We start from the raw sequence: 27,206 nt of genomic DNA on the forward strand, positions 1-27,206 counted from the left end.
GGCATTGCCCCAAAGCTCTTTTACCTGTAAAAAAAAAATACAATACCCCCCAACATTAAAACCCACCACCCACACACCCAACCCTACTCTAAAACCCACCCAATCCCCCCTTAAAAAAACCTAACACTACCCCCTTGAAGATCACCCTACCTTGAGATGTCTTCACCCAGCCGGGCACAAGTGGACCTCCAGAGGGGCAGAAGTCTTCATCTGATCCGGGCAGAAGAGGTCCTCCAAGCGGCAGAAGTCTTCATCCAGACGGCATCTTCTATTTTCATCCATCCGGTCCATCTTCAATCCAGCCGACGCGGAGCATCCTCTTCAAACGAAGTCCAAGCGAAGAATGAAGGTTCCTTTAAATGACGTCATCCAAGATGGCATCCCTTGAATTCCGATTGGCTGATAGGATTCTGTCAGCCAATCGGAATTAAGGTAGGAAAAATCCTATTTGCTGATGCAATCAGCCAATAGGATTGAGCTCACATTCTATTGGCTGATTGGAACAGCCAATAGAATGTGAGCTCAATCCTATTGGCTGATTGGATAAGCCAATAGGATTGAACTTCAATCCTATTGGCTGATTGGATCAGTCAATAGGATTTTTCCTACCTTAATTCCGATTGGCTGATAGAATACTATCAACCAATCGGAATTCAAGGGACGCCATCTTGGATGGCGTCATTTATAGGAACCTTCATTCTTTGCTTGGACTTCATTTGAAGAGGATGCTCTGCGTCGGCTGGATTGAAGATGGACCCGCTCCGCTCCGGATGGATGAAGATAGAAGATGCCGTCTGGATGAAGACTTCTGCCGCTTGGAGGACCTCTTCTGCCTGGATCGGATGAATACTTCTGCCCCTCTGGAGGTCCACTTGTGCCCGGCTGGGTGAAGACGTCTCAAGGTAGGGTGATCTTCAAGGGGGTAGTGTTAGGTTTTATTAAGGGGGGATTGGGTGGGTTTTAGAGTAGGGTTGGGAGTGTGGGTGGTGGGTTTTAATGTTGGGGTGGTATTGTATTTTTTTTTACAGGTAAAAGAGCTGATTACTTTGGGGCAATGCCCCGCAAAAGGCCCTTTAAGGGCTATTTGTAATTTAGTGTAGGGTAGGGAATTTTATTATTTTGGGGGGCTTTTTTATTTTATTAGGGGGATTAGATTAGGTGTAATTAGTTTTAAAAACTTGCAATTATTTTTTTATTTTCTGTAATTTAGTGTTTGTTGTGTTTTTCAAACTTTAGTTATTTAATTTAATTGTAGTTAATTGTAGTTAGTGTATGTAATTAATTTAATGATAGTGTAGTGTTAGGTGTAATTGTAATTTAGGTTAGGATTTATTTTACAGGTAAATTTGTACTTATTTTAACTAGGTAGCTATTAAATAGTTAATAACTATTTAATAACTATTGTACCTAGTTAAAATAAATACAAAGTTGCCTGTAAAATAAATATAAACCCTAAGCTAACTACAATGTAACTATTAGTTATATTGTAGCTAGCTTATGGTTTATTTTACAGGTAAGTATTTAGTTTTAAATAGGATTAATTTATTTAATTGTAGTAATTTTATTTCGTTTTAATTAAATTATATTTAAATTAGGGGGGGTTAGACTTAGGGTTAGACTTAGGTTTAGGGGTTAATAAATTTAATATAGTAGCGGCGATGTTGGGGGTGGCAGATAAGGGGTTAATAAATGTAGATAGCTGTCGGCGATGTTAGGGACGGCAGATTAGGGGTTAATAAAATGTAACTAGTGTTTGCGAGGCGGGAGTGCGGCGGTTTAGGGGTTAATATATTTATTGAAGTGGCGACGATGTCCGATCGGCAGATTAGGGGTTAAATAATATATTTAAGTGTTTGCAATGTGGGGGGGGGGGGGCTCGGTTTAGTGGTTAATAGGTAGTTTATGGGTGTTAGTGTACTTTTTAGCACTTTAGTCAAGAGTTTTATGTTACGGTGTTAGCCCATAAAACTCTTAACTACTGACTTTTAAATGGGGTAGGAGTCTTGACAGGAGAGGGTCTACCACTCACTTCTTCCAAGACTCGTAATACCGGCGTTAGGCAAGTCCCATTGAAAAGATAGGATACTCAATTGACGTAAGTGGATTTGCGTTAAGCTCGAGTCGCGGAATAAAAGTGAGCGGTACACCTGTACCTGCCAGACTCGTAATACCAGCGGGCATTAAAAAGCAGCATTGGGACCTCTCAACGCTGCTTTTTAAGGCTAACGCAAGACTCGTAATCTAGCCGTTTGTATTTTGACTATTTGGTAATCATCTTGTTTAAAGGGACAGTATACCCTCATTTTCATATAACTGCATGTAATAGACACTACTATAAAGAATAAGATGCACAGATACTGATATAAAAATCCAATATAAAACCATTTAAAAACTTACTTAGAAGCTCCCAGTTTAGCTTCTGTTAAAAAAGTAGCTGAAACACCCACTGCAAGTAGGAAAAACAGACACTCCCCCCTCCCCTTTCTTTGCATAGGAAAAGACTCTTTGCACAAACAGGAGCAAGCTGGAGTAGGTATATGTCAGTATTTTCCTAAAACTTTGGGGCTTGCTTAGGAGTCTGAAAATCAGAGCAATATTATTTAAAAATAAGCAAAACTATACATTTTTAAAAACAAAACAAAAAACTGTATGGGCTTTATAAATGGATCATGTACAAAACATTTATGCAAAGAAAAATCTAGTGTATAATGTCCCTTTAAATGTAACGAATACCAATCATTTGTGGAACATTTACACCTGTTTTCATTAAACAAATCTAAATGTTCCAAAGCTACAGGTGAACAAGTTCTAACCTGCTCCTCTTCCTCACAGAACCCCGGCCGGTTAACACTGTAGCTTCCAGGGCCTGCACTAAAGGACTTTCTCCTATTAGTGTGGCCGGGCTCTGTGAAGAAGAGGAGCGGGACAGTGCGGCTCTCCATCACGCTAAAGGTATTTTAACTATTTAAAGGAAATTACTGATGAATTCATTTTTATTCCTTTGCTTTAAATTTCATGCTGCATTCGTTCAGATATTTGTTTTGTGAAAACGAGATACATATCCTTGTGTTGTTAATGAATGTGCATTCATAATGAAACTATTGCACATATATTTGTAGATTAGACAATTCTACTGTATTTAATTGCCCTTTAAGTTTGCTTTTAAAGTGCTTTTCTGTTGTGGAATCTAATGTGTTAGGTTAACAAACGACTAGGGGATTCAGGCCTTGGATATACTCAAAGGTTCCCATTCAAAAATCCAATTCTAGGTAATACCCCAACCCTACCATGTATCATTTTCCTAATTGATTGGGGTGTTTTTGGTCCCTGGATTTTGCTTTTCATTAGCTGCTGATCCTCACATTTTCATCAAGAAAAGAGCTACCAACCATCCTAAAAGTTGTAGGATAGTCCTAGTTTTGAATGTCCCCAGGGCCGGACTGGGAATAAAAAGCAGCCCTGGAAAATTTGGAGAGCAGCCCTATTTTTCATTGAGTTAGTAGAATGCGCACACCCCATTTTTTTCAAAGGGAATTACTGGGATACTCCTTACCCCAATATTTTTTTTCAGAATTAAATTATATTAGTTTGTATAACACAAAATTCCCAAATTGTTGTTATATAGGCACCCTACAACCCAACTGCAACTATTAATTACCCCTTTAAATTGTAGCTTTTCAGACCCACCAGCTGTCGCCCACCGGCAAATCTACTGGTAGCCTGGTAGGCCAATCCAACCTTGAATGTCTCAGTTTCATACAGTACAACCTGGTACCACTCAAACCCTGTGTGAAAACATCAAACACTGCCCAGACATGGACCACTATGATGCTACCACTGTCTGGCTAAACAACATCCTAACACCAGTTACATTTTGAAATGTTGAGGGTTAAACGTACATGACAGACAAGTCAGTCACATACTGTTTTGGGAAGCAAAAAGGAGTTGGAATCTCCAAACATTTTGTTCAACTACAGCATCAATTTGATATTAAAGATACCTAAATTTCTACTTTTGTGTTCTTTCTGTAAAACTAAAATATTAAATGGTTTACTATTCTGTTTTATAATAGGAATGATTTGATTTAGTGTAACAAGTAGAAAAACAATTTTGCTGTATACTGTCCTTTTAAGGAGTGTTATTTAAATATAAAGGCCTTGATTTATCAAAGCCATACGGCTGCAAGTTCTCACAAGAACTTGCTCGCCGTAATTTAACAAGCAGCGGTCACCAGACCGCCACTTCCCTAACCTCTTCGCCACCTCTAAGGTGGCGAAATTCAATCTCCGCGGTCGAGTCCTGGATTGCACGCTAGCACAAAATTGCGCCTGTGTGCAACGGTGATTACCTGCAGGTAATTTTGCCCCGCCACAGGTGAGCTGAGGCGTAGAGAGGCGCGTATACGCGCCCCTGTCCGCCTCAGCTTTGATAAATCTAGCCCAAAGGGACAGTCTACACCTTAGTCAACTTAAAGTCTTACCTTAGATCTTGATGTCATCAGTGGGCAGAGCTTGGCAGCCATTTCAAAGTGGCCAGAAACAATATTTATTTAAAAATAACTTTTTTACTGTTCCTTCTGCATGATATAGAAAAGGGACGCAGGAGGCTATTTGCAGCTTAATCTAAGGTAAGACTTTAAGTTGACTAAGGAGTATACTATTCCTTTAACCCCTTAGTGACCGAGGACGTGCAGGGTACGTCCTCAAAAAAAAGACAGTTAACGCCTGAGGACGTCCTCGGCTAAACTGAGTGCTGGAAGCGATCGAGATTGCTTCCAGACACTCTTACAGTATTGCAGGGATGCCTCGATGTCCAGACATCCTGCAGTAATGTTCCGGAGTGCCGGGACCGGATTGATCACTCCCCCTTGAGTGATCACTTCCGGTTTTGCTCCACATGGAGCCCGGCAGTATAGCAGAGCGTCAGAAGCTATCAGAAACGCTTCAGATGCTCTGCCTGTGTGCTAAGTGCCTCGGTGGGTCGAGGCACTTAGTTAGGTATAAAATAATTTAAAAAAAAAAAACACAAAAAAAAGGTATTTAAAATAAAAGCCCCTATATAGCCCCCCCTCCCTCTCCCACGAGGCTTCCAAAATGGCGATGCCCAGTGCATCATGAGGCCTTTGGGGGTGTCACTAGCCTGCCTCATCATAGGAGTAAGCTAGGGTCACCCAATCTGAGTCTCCCACCCAAAAAAAAAAAATCATAATAAAATACCCCATTTGTCTGATCAAGTCAATATTTGTAAATATTGACTCTGATTAGTGTGGATCTCCCTCCCTCTCCTCACTTGCGATTTTGTTGGAGAGAGAGAGAGACCTGTATTTAGCAGAGAGAGATTTATTTCTTTTATTTGTTAAAAATTTAAAAATCCAAAGGCTCTTTTCAGAGCCATTAACCCCTAGCTTGCCAGTGATCACTATAAATCACTGGCAGTAGCATAGCTGCACTTTTTTGCTGTCTGTGCATTTTTTTAGGGGTTAATTTTTTTGTTGTAATTTTTTTAAAAACCCAAAGGCTCTTTTCAGAGCCATTTAGCTAATTTAATTTAATTTAATTTCCAGAGTCATTAACCCCTAGCTTGCCAGTGATCGCTATAAATCACTGGCAATAGCACAGCTGTACTTTTTTGCTGTCTGTGCATTTTTTTAGGGGTTCATTTTTTTGTTGAAATATTTTAAAAACCCAAAGGCTCTTTTCAGAGCCATTTAGTTAATTAATTTAATTTAAATTTAATTTTTTTTAGTAAAAAATGTCATAGAAAAGATATAGTGCTGAGGAGGTATATGCTATTCTTGCGTCAGAGTCAGATGCCTCTATGTCTGATTCAGACCCCAATTTTGACCCTGCCATATGCTCAGATACATCATTAGATGCAGTCTCAACTGATAGTGATTAGGGATGGGCGAATGTGTACATTTTCGAATTTCAAATGTAGAACGAATGTTATTACCGAAATTCGAATTATAAATCCGAATGTTGATAAGAACGAATATTCTTAAAAATTCTATAATCGAATGTTATTTACAGTTTTCGAATGTCACTTTCGAATTCGAATGTTTATAATTATATCGAATGTCCACATTCGAAAGTTCAATAGTTCATGTGGTAGGGTGGGAATCTAGTAAATTGATACAAATATATCATTTTGAATGTTTCTATATAGAATATTGCATAATTCGAATATTACATTTAAAGAAAAAGCATTAGAAATACTATTACAATCTAAATTCAAATTTTTCGAAAAGAATATTTTCGAATGTAATCCTAAAATTCGAAACCGAACATTCAAAAATCGAATGTTAGAATGTTATGTATACATTCGAAATTTGATTCGAACGAACGAATGTGTTAAAATTCGTGCCGTTTTTCGAATGTTGCAAAACATTCGCCCATCCCTAATAGTGATGTATCGGTGGCTGCTAGCCCCCCTGCCAGCCCCTGTCAATCCTATGCATGGGGGACATAGGTGCTCTCAGGGTGCATTGCAGAAAACAACCTGAAGTATTTTTTTTTTGCAATAACTTACAACAGTCTCTCCTAAATCATAGTCAAAAAGCAGTGTGTGTATAAAAATGAAAATTGAAAAATTACCACCATACACTTTCTCCAATTTTTTTGGCTAAAATGGTTGCTTCAAAGGCATCAAAGCACACCATATACAATACCTCCCCCACCCCACAATTGTCCCCGCCATCTTAAGTACCGGCAGCAACTCTGCCAGTACTAAAATAAAAGGTATATTTAGGCTTTTTAAAAAAAAAAAGAAAAAAAAAAAGCATATTTACATATGCTGCTGTGTAGGACCCCCCTTTAGCCCCCAACCTGACTGATCCCCCACCAAACAGCTCTCTAACCCTCCCCCTCTGCCTTAATGGGCGCCATCTTGGGTACCCAGTTTAGAATAAAATTGCTGCTTTTTTAAATTTTTTTCCCCTTTTCTGTAGTGTAGCTCCCCCCCCACCAAAGACCAACCCCCCACCCCCTCCTAGACACCTTTGATTGTTTTTTTTTAAATTTAAATAACCTTTAGCTTACTTTTATAAACAAAACGTTTCTGTAGTGTAGCGGTTCCCACCCGCTCCCGCCCCGTGCACGTGCCCGCCGCCTCCCGTGCACGCGCCCCCATCGATCCCGCCCCGATCCCGCCCCCCTCTACATTACCCGGCCCATCGATGGCCGCCCACCCGCCTCCCAAGTTGGCTCCCACCCACCAACGATATTGGCCACCGATGTCCAGTGCAGAGAGGGCCACAGAGTGGCTCTCTCTGCATCGGATGGCCAAGGGGTGTTATTGCAGGATGCCTCGATATCAAGGCATTACTGCAATAACCGGAAAGTGTCTGGAAGCGAGCAGGATCGCTTCCAGCCGCTTTAAACCCCTAATGTCGTACAGGGTACGTCGCTGGTCTTTTAAGACCAGGTTGTGTGCGACGTACCCTGTACGACATGCGTCGTTAAGGGGTTAATAACTAAAATCACAAGTCATAAAATTGTAACATAACCTTCCCACAATCCTGGCAAACCTATGCATGGGGGCATAGGTGTACTCAGGGTGCATTGCAGAAAACAACCTGTATTTTTTTGCAATAACTTACAACAGTCTCTCCTAAATCATAGTCAAAAAGCAATGTGTGTGTAAAAATGAAAATTGAAAAATTACCACCATACAATTTCTCCAATTTTTTTTCGGCTAAAACGGTTGCTTCAAAGACATCAAAGCACACCATATACAATACCTTGGGTTGTCAACATTTCAAAAATATACACTTTCATGGCAATAAATAAAACTGGGGTATGCGATAGGCCCCAAACTAAAGATAGGCCTATCAGAAGAAATACTCTCACTTTTAATAACTAAAATCACAAGTCATAAAAATGTAACATAACCTTCCCAAAATCCTGGCAAACCAATGCATGGGGGGCATAGGTGTACTCAGGGTGCCTTGCAGAAAACAACCTGAAGTATTTTTTTGCAATAACTTACAACAGTCTCTCCTAAATCATAGTCAAAAAGCAATGTGTGTGTAAAAATGAAAATTGAAAAATTACCACCATACACTTTCTCCAATTTGTTTGGCTAAAACGGTTGCTTCAAAGGCATCAAAGCACACCATATACAATAACTTGGGGTGTCAACTTTTCAAATATATGCACATTCATGGAAACAATTAAATTGGGGTATGTTTAAAGACCCCCAAAAAGACAATAGGCAAAGAAAATATGTTAAATGTGAAAAAAAATCACAAACACATGTCAGATATTTGGCATTGCACCCCCCAAACCAGCCAACAAACCTATGCATAGGTGGTATCACTGTACTCAGGAGATGTTGGTGAATACATATTGGGGTCTTCTTTGGCAGTAACACATAAAAAGAGCTAAGAATCCATGTCTAAAGTACAATGTGTGTGAAAAATAACACAAAAAAATGACTGCCCAATAGTTTGACAAAGACTGGTGGATGAATTAGTGCTTGGAAAGTGTTAAAATACCAGCATTTAAAATACCCTAGGGTGCCTACTTTTCAAAAATATATGGTTTGATGGGGGTAAATTACATTGGCCGGCTTCAGAAATGTCCTAAATAGGACATTGGTGCATGGGATGTGAAAATTCCAAGTTGAAAAACTGAAATGTGCCCCCTAAAAATAAGGCCTTTTAGCCCCCAGAGAACCCGACACACCTATACATGGGTGGAATCACTGTACTCAGGAGATGTTGTTGAACACATATTGAGGTGTTTTTTGGCAGTTACACATACAAAGAACTGAGAATCCATGCCTAAAGTACAATGTGTGTGAAAAATAACACAAAAAAAATGACTACCAAAAGTTTGACAAAGACTGGTGGTTGAATTAGTGCATGGAAAGTGTTAAAATACCAGTATTTGAAATACCCTAGGATGTCTAATTTTCAAAAATATATGGTTTGATGAGGGTAATTTACATTTGCCAGCTTCAGAAATGTCGCAAATAGGACATGGGTGCATGATGACAGATGTGAAAATTCCAAGTTGAAAAACTGTAATGCGCCCCCTAAAAATAAGGCCTTTTAGCCCCCAGAGAACCTGACACACCTATACATGGGTGGTATCACTGTACTCAGAAGATATTTGAATACATATTGAGGTGTTTATTGGCAATAAAACATAACAGGTACTGAGAATCCATGCCTAAAGTACAATGTGTGTGAAAAATAACACCAAACAATGACTACCCAAAAGTTTGACAAAGACTGGTGGTTGAATTAGTGCATGGAAAGTGTTAAAATACCAGCATTTGAAATACCCTAGGGTGTCTACTTTTCAAAAATATATGGTTTGATGGGGGTAATTTACATTGGCCGGCTTCAGAAATGTCCCAAATAGGACATGGGTGCATGATGACAGATGTGAAAATTCCAAGTTGAAAAACTGGAATGCGTTCCCTAAAAATAAGGCCTTTTAGCCCCCAGAGAACCCGACACACCTATGCATGGGTGGTATCACTGTACTCAGGAGATATTGTTGAATACATATTGAGGTGTTTATTGGCAGTAACACATAACAGGTACTGAGAATCCATTCCTAAAGTACAATGTGTGTGAAAAATAACACAAAAAAATGACCACCCAAAAGTTTGACAAAGACTGGTGGTTGAATTAGTGCATGGAAAGTGTTAAAATACCAGCATATGAAATACCCTAGGATGTCTACTTTTCAAAATTATATGGTTTGATGGGGGTAATTTACATTGGCCAGCTTCAGAAATGTCCCAAATAGGACATGGGTGCATTATGACAGATGTGAAAATTCCAAGTTGAAAAACTGGAATGCGCCCCCTAAAAATAAGGTCTTTTAGCCCCCAGAGAACCCGACACACCTATACATGGGTGGTATCACTGTACTCAGAAGATGTTGTTGAATATATATTGAGGTGTCTATTGGCAGTAACACATAACAGGTACTGAGAATCTATGCCTAAAGTACAATGTGTGTGAAAAATAACACAAAAAAATAACTACCCAAATGTTTAACAAAGACTAGTGGTTGAATTAGTGCATGGAAAGTGTTAAAATACCAGCATTTGAAATACCCTAGGGTGTCTACTTTTGAAAAATATATGGATTGATGGGGGTAAATTTCATTGGCCAGCTTCAGAAATGTCCCAAATAGGACATGGGTGCATGATGACAGATGTGAAAATTCCAAGTTGAAAAACTGGAATGCGCCCCCTAAAAATAAGGTCTTTTAGCCCGACACACCTATACATGGGGGGTATCACTGTACTCAGGAGATGCTGCTGAAGACATATTGGGGTGTTATTTGGCAGTAACCCTTAATGTTCTCAGTAAATGTATTCTTGAATTGCTATTTTGTCAAAAAATCACATCTTTTTTTTCAAACTTTGACATATATTGGTGGTAAAATTGTTGCATGGAAAGAGTCAAAATACCCCATGTTTAATACCTTAGGTTGTCTTCTTTTAAATATATATATATATATATGTGAAAGGTTATTTAGGGATTCCTGACAGAGATCAGTGTTCCAATGTAACTATCACTAATTTTGAAAGCAAATGGTTTGGAAATAGCAACGTGCTACTTGTACTTATTGCCCTATAACTTGCAAAAAAAGCAAAGAACATGTAAACTTTGGGTATTTCTAAACTCAAGATAAAATTTAGAAACTATTTAGCATGGGTGTAGAAGTGTAAGAGATTTTGAGGGTCAAAGTTAGAAAAAGTGTGTTTTTTCCATTTTTTCCTCATATTTTATAATTTTTTTATAGTAAATTATGAGATTTTATGAAAATAATGGTATCTTTAGAAAGTCCATTTAATGGCGAGAAAAATGGTATATAATATGTGTGGGTACAGTAAATGAGTAAGAGGAAAATTACAGCTAAACACAAACACTGCAGAAATGTAAAAATAGCCTTGGACCCAAACGGACAGAAAATGGAAAAGTGATGTGGTCATTAAGGGGTTAAATATAAAAATAATGTAAAAATATTAATAATAATAATTAATAATTATTATAGAGGTTCATATGTATTCTTACTATTTCTTTAAATTTTTTAGAAACTGTAATACTTAATATAAATATTTTTTACATTATTTTTATATTTAATATTTACATAAAGTGCCTTAATATATGTGTCTTCAAGTGCACTAACCCGACCCTACAGCGCTAAGCCTGAATCACGATTCACATATTGTACATTCCAATGTTCTTCACATAGAAATAAATGTAATATTTCTATTTCTATATATATTTCTGTATATATCTGAATATTTATTTATTTATTTTATAGTCATACCTATATATCTATAAAAATATATATACAGATATATACAGATATCGGTATATACAGATGTATATAGAATTATATTGTACAATATTAATTGCTCAGTTCGGGTTAGCGCAAGAGTATAGGTGTTAGGTTTTTTTAGTTTGCGGACACTCCATTGAAGTCTATGGGGAAAATATGTCAAAGTGGTCATGATATCTGAAATCCAACTCTTCGCACGCGTCGGGTTTTGCTCGCAAGCACATTTTTTACTTTCAACTTGTAATACGAGTGCTACTTGACGAGAGTAAAAAGTTAACTTCTAGCGAACTAGTCCTTATTTTTTATTTGTGCGGTTGCAAGAAACAATGCATTTTGATTGGGATTATGAGTGCCAGTATCTCCTGATTTGAAGTGTCTATTTCATTCCACAACCTCACTGAATGTAAAGCAATTATCCTAATCAAAATATTGACTCAAACACTAAGATTAGAAACACTCTTGCAGAGATTTACAAAAAACAAAAAGCTGTTAGGCGCACTGTAGTGTCAGATGTGTCCTGCCATTCACTTTGCAAATATACAAATTACTGACCTGTTTAAGAAGTTATGAAATTAAGGTTAAACAATATGCCATCATAATACAAATGATTTCTTTTTTATCCACAATGAGTTAAAGGGACATGACATACATGTTATACATATCTGCAATTAAGCACTCCATTATAAAATATCTGCAAATGAAATAGAAGTTTTGAAAGATGTGATTTTGGCAGTAACATTTGAAGTGACCAATGGTGCTTCCAGGAATGTGCTATGCACCCCTGTTCATCGCTGTATTATCCCAGACATCAAATCTGTTAGCTGCCTGAATTAGACACGCTCAGTGTTCTATGCACAAGAAATGAGGTGAAGGAGGAAGAATGGGGATTTAAAAAAATAAATAAATACATTTAGGAGCAGGTACAAAATGTGTTTCACAATCTGCACCTCCCCCCACACACCTGCGATATTTAGCATTCTGGTAAAAAAATTGTATTCCCAAATATTTTATGGTCCAGAACTGCCCCTTAGTATTGTTTATTTACTTTGCTTTAGCCAATTAGGAAAACATATAAATGAGCTCCTGCACTACTTAAGCTATTACTGTGTAAAATGTTGTAGTTTTAAGGACCAGTAAACACAGTAGATTTGCATAATCAACAAATGCAAGATAACAAGACAATACAATAGCATTTACTCTGAATTTCAAATGAGTAGTAGATTTTTTTCTAACAATTTTCAAAGTTCTGTATATTTCCACTCCCCCTGTACCATGTGATAGCAATCAGCCAATCACAAATGCATATACGTATAGTCTGTGAATTCTTGCACATGCTCAGTAGGAGCTGGTGACTCAAAAAGTGTAAATATAAAAGAATGTGCACTTTTTTAATGGAAGTAAATTGGAAAGTTGTTTAAAATTACTAGCTGTATCTGAATTATGGAAATTTAATTTGACCTGAGTGTCCCTTTAGTGTTTTGAAGTCTGCACTATACATTCCTGTTTCTCTGGGAAAACTAGAAGAAATGTCTGAGTTAAATTTCAGGAAAAACAAGTAAAATAATGTAAATGCATTACCAAGGTAAAGTAAAAACTATAACACATAATTAAACATTTTGGGCCAGATTACAAGTGTCGCGCTAACAGTAATGCGTAAGCAAAAAGGGGTTTATCGTGGGTGTTTGTGCACGTCAGGGGCCCCATCCGATATGCAGCGTCGCCCGCAAAAGCTGGCGACGCCGGTTTTTGCGCGGGTTTGGTATCCTATATACAGCGCCGCATATAAATGCGGCACGTATATTTCACCCATCGGACGTAGTTTTTTCCCCATAGACTAACATATAAAACCCGCGCAATTTGGTATCCAATATCCAGCGCAAGGCCTTACGTGACGAAAATGGAGAAATCTTACTCCATTTTCACCTCGCCATAAAATGCAGCCGTAGCAGGCCTTGCGCTGAGTATGGGAGCACCGTAACTCCCTAAAATGCCTGCAAAAAAAAACCTAACACCTAACGCATGCGCAATGTCTATCTACCTGTCAACCGCAACCCCCCACCGCAATACCTAATAAAGTGTATTAATCCCTAAACCGCCGCTCCCGGACCCCGCCGCACCTAAATAAAGTGTTTAACCCCTAAACCACCGCTCCCGGACCCCGCCGCCACCTACATTAAATTTATTAACCCCTAATCTGACCCCCCTACACCGCCGCCACCTACATTAAATATATTAACCTCTAATCTGAACCCCCTACACTGCCGCCACCTACATTAAATATATTAACCTCTAATCTGACCCCACTACACCGCCGCCACCAACATTAAATATATTAACCTCTAATCTGACCCCCCTACACCGCCGCCACCTACATTAAATATATTAACCTCTAATCTGACCCCCCTACAATGCCGCCACCGACATTAAATATATTACCCCCTAAACCTAAGTCTAACCCTAACACCCCCAAACTTAATTATTATTTAAATAAATCTAAATAATATTAATATTATTAACTAAATTATTCCTATTTAAAACTAAATACTTACCTATAAAATAAACCCTAAGATAGCTACAATATAATTAATAATTACATTGTAGCTATTTTAGGATTTATATTTATTTTACAGGTAACTTACGCCTAGATTAAGAGTTTTGCGTTAGCCGTCCAAACCAGCGTTAAGGGGTCCTAACGCTGGTTTTGGCCGCCCGCTGATATTTAGAGTCAGTCAGGAAAGGGTCTAACGCTCACTTTCCAGCCGCGACTTTTCCATACCGCAGATCCCCTTACGCCAATTGCGTATCCTATCTTTTCAATGGGATCTTTCTAACGCTGGTATTTAGAGTCTTGGCTGAAGTGAGCGTTAGAACTCTAACGACAAAACTCCAGCCGCAGAAAAAACTCAGGAGTTAAGAGCTTTCTGGGCTAACGCCGGTTCATAAAGCTCTTAACTACTGTGCTCTAAAGTACACTAACACCCATAAACTACCTATGTACCCCTAAATCGAGGTCCCCCCACATCGCCTCCAATATAATTACATTTTTTAACCCCTAATCTGCCGACTGCACACCGCCGCAACCTACATTATCCCTATGTACCCCTAATCTGCAGCCCCTAACATCGCCGACACCTACATAATATTTATTAACCCCTAATCTGCCCCCCCCCAACGTCGCCGCTACCTACCTACACTTATTAACCCCTAATCTGCCGACCGGACCTCGCCGCAACTATAATAAATGTATTAACCCCTAAACCGCCACACTCCCGCCTCAAAAACCCTATAATAAATAGTATTAACCCCTAATCTGCCCTCCCTAACATCGCTGACACCTAACTTCAAGTATTAACCCCTAATCTGCCGACCGGACCTCACCGCTACTCTAATAAATGTATTAACCCATAAAGCTAAGTCTAACCCTAACCCTAACACCCCCCTAAGTTAAATATAATTTAAATCTAACGAAATAAAATAAATCTTATTAAATAAATTAATCCTATTTAAAGCTAAATACTTACCTGTAAAATAAACCCTAATATAGCTACAATATAACTAATAATTATATTGTATCTATTTTAGGATTTATATTTATTTTACAGGCAACTTTGTATTTATTTTAACTAGGTACAATAGCTATTAAATAGTTATTTACTATTTAATAGCTACCTAGTTAAAATAATTACAAAATTACCTGTAAAATAAATCCTAACCTAAGTTACAATTAAACCTAACACTACACTATCAATAAATTAATTAAATAAGCTACCTACAATTATCTACAATTAAATCAACTAAACTAAATTACAAAAAAAAACAAACACTAAATTACAAAAAATAAAAAAAGATTACAAGAATTTTAAACTAATAACACCTACTCTAAGCCCCCTAAAAAAATAACAAAGCCCCCCAAAATAAAAAAATGCCCTACCCTATTCTAAAATAAAAAGTAAACAGCTCTTTTGCCTTACCAGCCCTTAAAAGGGCCTTTTGCGGGGCATGCCCCAAAGTAAACAGCTCTTTTGCCTGTAAAAAAAACATACAATACCCCCCCAACATTTCAACCCACCACCCACATACCCCTAATCTAACCCAAACCCCCCTTAAAAAACCTAACACTAAGCCCCTGAAGATCTCCCTACCTTATCTTCACCACGCCGGGTATCACCAATCCGTCCAGAAGAGGGTCCGAAGTCTTCATCCTATCCGGCAAGAAGATGTCCAGAAGAGGCTCCGAAGGCTTCATCCTATCCGGCAAGAAGAGGACATCCGGACCGGCAGACATTTTCATCCAGGCGGCGTCTTCTATCTTCATCCATCCGGCGCGGAGCGGGACCATCTTGAAGCAGCCGACGCGGATCCATCCTCTTCTTCCGGCGACTCCCGACAAATGAAGGTTCCTTTAAGTGACGTCATCCAAGATGGCGTCCCTCGAATTCCAATTGGCTGATAGGATTCTATCAGCCAATCGGAATTAATGTAGGAAAAATCTGATTGGCTGATTGAATCAGCCAATCAGATTCAAGTTCAATCCGATTGGCTGATTGGATCAGCAAATCAGATTGAGCTCGCATTCTATTCACTGATCGGAACAGCCAATAGAATGCTTGCTCAATCTGATTGGCTGATTGGATCAGCCAGTCGGATTAAACTTGAATCTGATTGGCTGATTCAATCAGTCAATTAGATTTTTCCTACATTAATTCCGATTGGCTGATAGAATTCTATCAGCCAATCGGAATTCGAGGGACACCATCTTGGATGACGTCACTTAAAGGAATCTTCATTCGTCTGGAGTCGTCGGAAGAAGAGGATGGATCCGTGTCGGCTGCTTCAAGATGGTCCCGCTCCGTGCCGGATGGATGAAGATAGAAGACGCCGCCTGGATGAAGATGTCTGCCGGTCCGGATGTCCTCTTCTTGCCGGATAGGATGAAGACTTCGGAGCCTCTTCTGGACCTCTTCTTGCCGGATAGGATGAAGACTTCGGACCCTCTTCTGGACGGATCGGTGATACCCGGCATAGTGAAGATAAGGTAGGGAGATCTTCAGGGGCTTAGTGTTAGGTTTTTTAAGGGGGATTTGGGTTAGATTAGGGGTATGTGGGTGGTGGGTTGTAATGTTGGGAGGGGGTATTGTATGTTTTTTTTACAGGCAAAAGAGCTGTTTACTTTGGGGCATGCCCCGCAAAAGGCCCTTTTAAAGGCTGGTAAGGCAAAAGAGCTGTTTACTTTTTATTTTAGAATAGGATAGGGCATTTTTTTATTTTCGGGGCTCTGTTATTTTTTTAGGGGGCTTAGAGTAGGTGTAATTAGTTTAAAATTCTTGTAATCTTTTTTTATTTTTTGTAATTTAGTGTTTGTTTGTTTTTGTAATTTAGTTTAGTTGATTTAATTGTAGATAATTGTAGGTAGTTTATTTAATTAATTTAGTGATAGTGTAGTGTTAGGTTTAATTGTAGCTTAGGTTAGGATTTATTTTACAGGTAATTCTGTAATTATTTTAACTAGGTAGCTATTAAATAGTAAATAACTATTTAATAGCTATTGTACCTAGTTAAAATAAATACAAAGTTGCCTGTAAAATAAATATAAATCCTAAAATAGATACAATATAATTATTAGATATATTGTAGCTATATTAGGGTTTATTTTACAGGTAAGTATTTAGCTTTAAATAGGATTAATTTATTTAATAAGATTTATTTTATTTCGTTAGATTTAAATTATATTTAACTTAGGGGGGTGTTAGGGTTAGAGTTAGACTTAGCTTTAGGGGTTAATACATTTATTAGAGTAGCAGTGAGGTCCGGTCGGCAGATTAGGGGTTAATAAGTGTAGGTAGGTAGCAGCGACATTGGGGGGGGCAGATTAGGGGTTAATAAATATAATATAGGGGTCGGCGATGTTAGGGGCATCAGATTAAGGGTACATAGCTATAATGTAGTTTGCGGCGGTGTACGGAGCGGCAGATTAGGGGTTAATAATAAAATGCAGGGGTCAGCGATAGCGGGGGCGGCAGATTAGGGGTTAATACGTGTAAAGTTAGGTGTGTTTAGACTCGGGGTACATGTTAGGGTGTTAGGTGCAGACTTAGGAAGTGTTTCCCCATAGTAAACAATGGGGCTGCGTTAGGAGCTGAACGCTGCTTTTTTGCAGGTGTTAGGTTTTTTTCAAGCTCAAACTGCCCCATTGTTTCCTATGGGGGAATCGTGCATGAGCACGTTTTTGAAGCTGGCCGCGTCCGTAAGCAACGCTGGTATTTAGAGTTGAAGTGGCGGTAAATTATGCTCTACGCTCCCTTTTTGGAGCCTAACGCAGCCCTTCAGAGAACTCTAAATACCAGCGTTGTTTAAAAGGTGCGGGGGGGGGGGGAAAACACGCGTAGCTAGCGCACCCCTTTGGCCGCAAAACTCTAAATCTAGCCGTTTGTATTTATTTTAGCTAGGTACAATAGATATTAAATATTTAATAACTATTTAATAGATACCTAGTTAAAATAATTACAAAATTACCTGTAAAATAAATCCTAACCTAAGTTACAAATACACCTAACACTACACTATCAATAAATTAATTAAATAAATTAACTACAATTATCTAAAGTAAAATACAATTAAATAAACTAAACTATAGTACAAAAACCCCCAAACACTCTAATTACACCTAATCTAAGCCCCCTAATAAAATAAAAAAGCTCCCCAAAATAATAAAATTCCCTATCCTAAACTAAATTACAAATAGCCCTTAAAAGGGCCTTTTGCAGGGCATTGCCCCAAAGTAATCAGCTCTTTTACCAGCCCTTAAAAGGGCTTTTTGCGGAACATTGCCCCAAAGTAATCAGCTCTTTTACCTGTAAAAAAAAGAAATACAATACCCCCCAACATTACAACCCACCACCCACACACCCTACTCTAAAACCCACCCGATCCCCCCTTAAAAAAACCTAACACTACCCCATTGAAGATCACCCTACCTTGAACCGTTTTCACCCAGCCCGGCACCAGTGGTCACCCGATGGGGCAGAAGAGGACATCCGGACCGGCAGAAGTCTTCATCCTAGAATGCAAGGTCGTTCCTTGTTGGATGGATGAAGATAGAAGATGCCGCTTGGATGAAGAAGTCTGCCGGTCCAGATGTCCTCTTCTGCCCGGATAGGATGAAGACTTCTGCCGGTCCGGATGTCCTCTTCTGCCCCATCGGATGACCACTGGTGCCCGGCTGGGTGAAAACGGCTCAAGGTAGGGTGATCTTCAATTGGGTAGTGTTAGGTTTTTTTTTAAAGGGGGATCGGGTGGGTTTTAGAGTTGGGGTGTGTGGGTGGTGGATTGTAATGTTGGAGGGGTATTGTATTTCTTTTTTTTACAGGAAAAAGAGCTGATTACTTTGGGGCAATGCCCCGCAAAAAGCCCATTTAAGGGCTGGTAAAAGAGCTGATTACTTTGGGGCAATGCCCCGCAAAAGGCCCTTTTAAGGGCTATTTGTAATTTAGTTTAGGATAGGGAATTTTATTATTTTGGGGGGCTTTTTTTATTTTATTAGGGGGCTTAGATTAGGTGTAATTAGATTAAACTTCTTGTAATATTTTTTTATTTTTTGTAATTTAGTGTTTGTTTTTTTTGTAATATAGTTTAGTTTATTTAATTGTATTTTATTTTAGATAATTGTAGTTAATTTATTTAATTAATTTATTGATAGTGTAGTGTTAGGTGTATTTGTAACTTAGGTTAGGATTTATTTTAAAGGTAATTTTGTAATTATTTTAACTAGGTAGCTATTAAATAGTTATTAACTATTTAATAGCTATTGTACCTAGCTAAAATAAATACAAAGTTACCTGTAAAATAAATATAGATCCTAAAATAGCTACAATGTAATTATTAATTATATTGTAGCTATCTTAGGCCTAGATTTGGAGTTTGGCGTTAGCCGTGAAAACCAGCGTTAGAGGCTCCTAACGCTGGTTTTAGGCTACCTCCGGTATTTGGAGTCACTCAAAAAAGGGTCTAACGCTCACTTTTCAGCCGCAACTTTTCCATACCGCAGATCCCCTTACGTCAATTGCGTATCCTATCTTTTCAATGGGATCTTTCTAACTCCGGTATTTAGAGTCGTGTCTGAAGTGAGCGTTAGAAATCTAACAACAAAACTCCAGCCGCAGGAAAAAAGTCAGTAGTTAAGAGCTTTCTGGGCTAACGCCGGTTTATAAAGCTCTTAACTACTGTACTCTAAAGTACACTAACACCCATAAACTACCTATGTACCCCTAAATCGAGGTCCCCCCACATCGCCGCAACTCGATTACATTTTTTAACCCCTAATCTGCCGACCGCCAACTACGTTATCCTTATGTACCCCTAATCTGCTGCCCCTAACACCGCCGACCCCTATATTATATTTATTAACCCCAATCTGCCCCCCACAACGTCGCCGCCAGCTACCTACACTTATTAACCCCTAATCTGCCGACCGCAAAGCGCCGCCACCTACGTTATCCTTATGTACCCCTAATCTGCTGCCCCTAACACCGCCGACCCCTATATTATATTTATTAACCCCTAATCTGCCCCCCACAACGTCGCCGCCAGCTACCTACACTTATTAACCCCTAATCTGCCGACCGCAAAGCGCCGCCACCTACGTTATCCTTATGTACCCCTAATCTGCTGCCCCTAACACCGCCGACCCCTATATTATATTTATTAACCCCTAATCTGCCCCCCTCAACATCGCCTCCACCTGCCTACACTTATTAACCCCTAATCTGCCGAGCGGACCGCACCGCTACTATAATAAAGTTATTAACCCCTAATCCGCCTCACTAACCCTATAATAAATAGTATTAACCCCTAATCTGCCCTCCCTAACATCGCCGACACCTAACTTCAATTATTAACCCCTAATCTGCCGACCGGAGCTCACCGCTATTCTAATAAATGTATTAACCCCTAAAGCTAAGTCTAACCCTAACACTAACACCCCCCTAAGTTAAATATTATTTTGATCTAACGAAATTAATTAACTCTTATTAAATAAATGATTCCTATTTAAAGCTAAATACTTACCTGTAAAATAAATCCTAATATAGCTACAATATAAATTATAATTGCATTGTAGCTATTTTAGGATTAATATTTATTTTACAGGCAACTTTGTAATTATTTTAACCAGGTACAATAGCTTTTAAATAGTTAAGAACTATTTAATAGTTACCTAGCTAAAATAATTACAAAATTACCTGTAAAATAAATCCTAACCTAAGTTACAATTAAACCTAACACTATACTATCATTAAATTAATTAAATAAAATACCTACAATTACCTACAATTAAACCTAACACTACACTATCAATACATTAATTAAATACAATATCTACAAATAACTACAATGAAATAAACTAAACTAAAGTACTAAAACTAAAGTACAAAAAATAAAAAAGAACTAAGTTACAAAAAATAAAAAAATATTTACAAACATAAGAAAAATATTACGACAATTTTAAACTCATTACACCTACTCTAAGCCCCCTAATAAAATAAGAAAGCCCCCCAAAATAAAAAATGCCCTACCCTATTCTAAATTACTAAAGTTAAAAGCTCTTTTACCTTACCAGCCCTGAACAATCAGCCAATCAGATTGAACTTGATTCTGATTGGCTGATTCCATAGAATCCTATCAGCCAATCGGAATTCGAGGGACGCCATCTTGGATGACGTCATTTAAAGGAACCGTCATTCGTCGTTCAGTCGTCGGCCAGGATGGATGTTCCGCGTCGGAGGTCTTCAGGATGCTGCCGCTCCGCTCCAGATGGATGTCGATAGAAGATGCCACCTGGATGAAGACTTCAATCGGATGGAAGACCTCTTCTGCCCCGCTTGGATGAAGACTTCAATCGGATGGAAGACCTCTTCTGCCCCGCTTGGATGAAGACTTCTACCGGATCATGGACATCTTCAGCCCCCCGCTTGGGCTTGGATCAGGACATCGGAGGAGCTCTTCAGGACGGATTGGTGAACCTGGTATGGTGAAGATAAGGTAGGAAGATCTTCAGGGGCTTAGTGTTAGGTTTATTTAAGGGGGGTTTGGGTTAGATTAGGGGTATGTGGGTGGTGGGTTGTAATGTTGGGGGGGTATTGTATGTTTTTTTTACAGGCAAAAGAGCTGAACTTCTTGGGGCATGCCCCGCAAAGGGCCCTGTTCAGGGCTGGTAAGGTAAAAGAGCTTTTAACTTTAGTAATTTAGAATAGGGTAGGGCATTTTTTATTTTGGGGGGCTTTGTTGCTTTATTAGGGGGCTTAGAGTAGGTGTAATTAGTTTAAAATTGTTGTAATATTTTTCTTATGTTTGTAGATATTTTTTATTTTTTGTAACTTAGTTCTTTTTTATTTTTTGTACTTTAGTTAGTTTATTTCATTGTAGTTATTTGTAGATATTGTATTTAATTAATGTATTGATAGTGTAGTGTTAGGTTTAATTGTAGATAATTGTAGGTATTTTATTTAATTAATTTAATGATAGTATAGTGTTAGGTTTAATTGTAACTTAGGTTAGGATTTATTTTACAGGTAATGTTGTAATTATTTTAACTAGGTAACTATTAAATATTTCTTAACTATTTAATAGCTATTGTACATGGTTAAAATAATTACAAAGTTGCCTGTAAAATAAATATTAATCCTAAAATAGCTACAATGTAATTCTAATTTATATTGTAGCTATATTAGGATTTATTTTACAGGTAAGTATTTAGCTTTAAATAGGAATAATTTATTTAATAAGAGTTAATTAATTTCGTTAGATTAAAATTATATTTAATTTAGGAGGGTGTTAGTGTTAGGGTTAGACTTAGCTTTAGGGGTTAATACATTTATTAGAATAGCGGTGAGCTCCGGTCAGCAGATTAGGGGTTAATACTTGAAGTTAGGTGTCGGCGATGTTAGGGAGGGCAGATTAGGGGTTAATACTATTTATTATAGGGTTAGTGAGGCGGAGTAGGGGTTAATAACTTTATTATAGTAGCGCTCAGGTCCGCTCGGCAGATTAGGGGTTAATAAGTGTAGGCAGGTGGAGGCGACATTGTGGGGGGCAGATTAGGGGTTAATAAATATAATATAGGGGTCGGCGATGTTAGGGCAGCAGATTAGGGGTACATAGGGATAATGTAAGTAGCGGCGGTTTACGGAGCGGCAGATTAGGGGGTTAATAATAATATGCAGGGGTCAGCGATAGCGGGGGCGGCAGATTAGGGGTTAATAAGTGTAAGGTTAGGGGTGTTTAGACTCGGGGTACATGTTAGAGTGTTAGGTGCAGACGTAGGAAGTGTTTCCGCATAGCAAACAATGGGGCTGCGTTAGGAGCTGAACGAAGCTTTTTTGCAGGTGTTAGGTTTTTTTTCAGCTCAAACAGCCCCATTGTTTTCTATGGGGGAATCGTGCACGAGCACGTTTTTGAGGCTGGCTGCTTGCGTAAGCAACTCTGGTATCGAGAGTTGAAGCTGCGTTAAAAATGCTCTACGCTCCTTTTTTGGAGCCTAACGCAGCCTTTATGTGGACTCTCAATACCAGAGTTATTTTTATGGTGCGGCCAGAAAAAAGCCGGCGTTAGCTACGCGGGTCCTTACCGACAAAACTCTAAATCTAGCCTATAGGGTTTATTTTATAGGTAAGTATTTAGTTAATAATATTAATATTAATATTATTTGGATTTATTTAAATTAAGTTAGGGGGTAATAGGGTTAGACTTAGGTTTAGGGGGAATATATTTAATGTAGGTGGCGGCGATGTAGGGGGGTCAGATTAGAGGTTAATATATTTGATGTAGGTGGGGGCGGGGTCCGGGAGCGGCGGTTTAGGTGTTAAAAACTTTATTTAGGTGCGGGAGCAGCGGTTTAGGGGTTAATACATATAATGTAGGTGGCGGTGGGCTCCGGAAGCAGCGGTTTACAGGTTAATACTAGGATAGCTTTATTGCTGTGTGGGCTATGGCGGTTTAGGGGTTAATAATTAGGCTTATTGCGTTGTGGGGGGTTGTCAGTCTAGGGGTTAACACATTTATTATTAGGAGTGAGAGGGGGGATTGCGGATATAGGGGTATACGTGTCAGGCTTATTTTTGGGAGGCATGTTAGACAGTTACGGGAGATTTAATACTTTAGTTAGTTTTTTTAGGCGCAGTTTCTAAAGTGCCGTAAGTCACTAGCGACTCCAGAAATTTGTAGTTACGCTTATTTCTGGACATCGATTCGCTAGTTTGTACGACTTACGGCACTTTAGCAACTGCTGGCAGGGTATATGTAATACCCCGATGTGTGAGGTGAAACTACGGGCAGTGCGGGTTCCCTCGCTTGCACCGCAAACTACGCCGTATATCGGATCGCGCCCCAGGTTTTTCCTTTCGTATTACAAATTGAAAGTAAACACAATAGCTTGAGGGCAATTGTAGCAAATGCACATCGTGTTAGCACGTCCTCAGAGCTCTGGTTAACTGTTTCCTAAAACAAAAAGGTCTCACAAAAATACAAAACAAAATACAGTTACACTCATAATAACACTAATAAAAAAAATATTGCAGAAAAAAGTTATAAGGGCTCAAAGATATGAGGTCTCAGTGTATATATGTATTTATATGTGTAAATATGTATTTACAGACATAAAGAAACAAATAAACACATAAATACATATGTGCAGTTGTGCACACATATAGACATATATTGGAGTCCTTTGCAGTTAAAGGGACAGTCTGCACTTATATTAAAGTAGCATAGTTTAAATACTTGCCCCCAGAGTATTCTTTTATACCTGCTTCACAGGATGCAGTTCACACCAGATTATAATATATTTCAAAACGTTTGACTCCATTCTCACAGTAAAGATGGCCCCTGAACTCTTCCTACCGCCGTATTCTTCACCATATACATATATATATTTGCATCATTCTCGTGCTCATGTTGGTCGATGATGTCACAATGTCATATGTTACCTGGTGCGCATGCGCACACTACCCTATACCAGCAGGGCAATACCGGAAGAGCTGAGGAGTATATACGTGGGAACTAGTGTGAGGTGCTGTAGAGTTTCGAATTTCACATGACCTGTGACATCACTGCGGGCTGCAAACGCATGAGCAGAACACAGGGCATGCAAGATTTTACCTTAGATTCATAGACCTAGATACTGTGCTGTAACGGTGATGTCATGCCTAGGCAGTATTAAGGGGTCATCTTTACTTTGAGAACGGCGCCAAACATTTTTAATTATACTGTACTTCAGTGTGGATTGCATCCTGTAAAGCAGGTAAAAAAACGATTTGGTTGATTGACACCCCCTGCTAGCGGCTGATTGGCTGCGAATCTGCAGGTGGCAGCCATGCACAAGTAGTTCACCAGAATGCTGTCGGCATTCAGCGATGTCTGTTGGACATGATATGCTACAGCGTATCATGTCGGACAGACATTGATAAATCGGCCCCTTGGAATCTTCTGCCTAACCAACTTATACAATTCACGACTGACAGGAGGAGGCCCACAAAAAGCAACAATTGGACATTATGTCTCAGAAGTTTATCAAGAGAGGTTACCCAGAATCTCTCATGATGACTCAATGCTAGCGAGCCCATACACTAAACCAGCAATCCATCACCACTTAACCACTGAAACCAGCTGATCATCACCACTTACACACCAGCATCACAAGCTTTCCAGAAGATTGTCAGGCAACATTGGCCAATTGTATCCACGGAGACTAGTTTACCCTTTGAGGACATTCCATCTCCAAGACTGGTCTATAAGAGATTGAGAAATCTCATAGACATGTTGGTAAAGACAGATCCTGTGCCAAGTTACAAGATGAATACTTGGTTACCCCAGGGTAAGAAGGGTTGCCATAGGTGTGGTAATTGAACTACATGTAATGGCATGATCATGGGCAACAAATTCTATCACCCACACACTAATAAGATGTTTACCATTCTCCATCACGTACCCTCTGGCTGACGCATTTTGGCTATTTGATAAAGGCACCTCTGATCAACAAGTGGCTCGCCACTTTCAGTAAGCAGGACATGCTATCTCCACCATGAGAACTCTTCTTATAGATCATATCCCCAAATCAAGACAGGGTGGTGATCGCGCTAAAGCTCTACTAAGGATGGAATCTAGCTGGATACACAGATTGGACACTATAGCACCTAAAGGATTAAACACAATGGTTGACTATAGTTGTTTCTATAAATGAGACTGTGAGCTTCCTCTCCTCATATTATTAGTTTCTACCATATCCTTGTGGCACTTTGTCTCAAGATTTTGTACTCTTTTTGAGTTTTTAAATGTTTACTGTAAATTGGCTATTGGGTATGTGTCACATACGTTACCTGACTATAAGGTTATCTATATGTGCATATGCTACTCAGTGCACTGGGCTATGCAGGTTATGATAACAAATACCTAGTAGTATAATGCATTTGACATACCAGGCTGATTGACTTGTTTTTATTTAGATTTACATATAATAGATAGGTTCCCCTGATGCACTGATGTTTAACACTGCGGACCACAATATGCATTGTCAGCTTTGTTGCCATGGTGACCCATATCACTAATTTAGGGGCAGCTACTCCGACTCTACTAGACGCATGCTGCTTGGACTACCCTCTGTACTCTGTTTATCTATTCAGGTGACGTGACACCATGGTAACAGGCGACGCACATTGACGTCATTACGTCTATTTTGCAGTACGGCCTAATGGATTGGCAGATGCATTTTGTTGCCAGGTTGCTACGACTACAGTCAATTACTGATGACGAAGGTACGTTACGCATTGACAACAGCTGGGTTTGGGATGATTTCAGCGGGTTTCTCTCAGCGTATCAGGAGATGGGTAAGGGGTATATTAGGTACTTTGTTTGGGATATGTTGTATACATGTTGTGTGGTGCTCTCATGTGACCAAGGCCTCCATGTGGGGCCAAAACGTTATGACTCTTTGTATTGCACAGTAAAGGTGTTTATAAAAGCTTGTGCTGCCTGCTCATTTTTGATGATCATATAGGATATCCACCGGATCCTGGTCCTCAAATATTCTTCCTTTGAACGTTCAGAGCTGTGCACAGAGTGGTTGATGGTGAGTGCTGATCTTTTTGTATATATATATACAGGGAGTGCAGAATTATTAGGCAAGTTGTATTTTTGAGGATTAATTTTATTATTGAACAACAACCATGTTCTCAATGAACCCAAAAAACTCATTAATATCAAAGCTGAATAGTTTTGGAAGTAGTTTTTAGTTTGTTTTTAGTTATAGCTATTTTAGGGGGATATCTGTGTGTGCAGGTGACTATTACTGTGCATAATTATTAGGCAACTTAACAAAAAACAAATATATACCCATTTCAATTATTTATTTTTACCAGTGAAACCAATATAACATCTCAACATTCACAAATATACATTTCTGACATTCAAAAACAAAACAAAAACAAATCAGTGACCAATATAGCCACCTTTCTTTGCAAGGACACTCAAAAGCCTGCCATCCATGGATTCTGTCAGTGTTTTGATCTGTTCACCATCAACATTGCGTGCAGCAGCAACCACAGCCTCCCAGACACTGTTCAGAGAGGTGTACTGTTTTCCCTCCTTGTAAATCTCACATTTGATTATGGACCACAGGTTCTCAATGGGGTTCAGATCAGGTGAACAAGGAGGCCATGTCATTAGATTTTCTTCTTTTATACCCTTTCTTGCCAGCCACGCTGTGGAGTACTTGGACGCGTGTGATTGGGCATTGTCCTGCATGAAAATCATGTTTTTCTTGAAGGATGCAGACTTCTTCCTGTACCACTGCTTGAAGAAGGTGTCTTCCAGAAACTGGCAGTAGGACTGGGAGTTGAGCTTGACTCC

This window comes from Bombina bombina, chromosome 5 (assembly GCF_027579735.1).
Source record: "Bombina bombina isolate aBomBom1 chromosome 5, aBomBom1.pri, whole genome shotgun sequence".
NCBI lineage: Eukaryota > Metazoa > Chordata > Amphibia > Anura > Bombinatoridae > Bombina > Bombina bombina.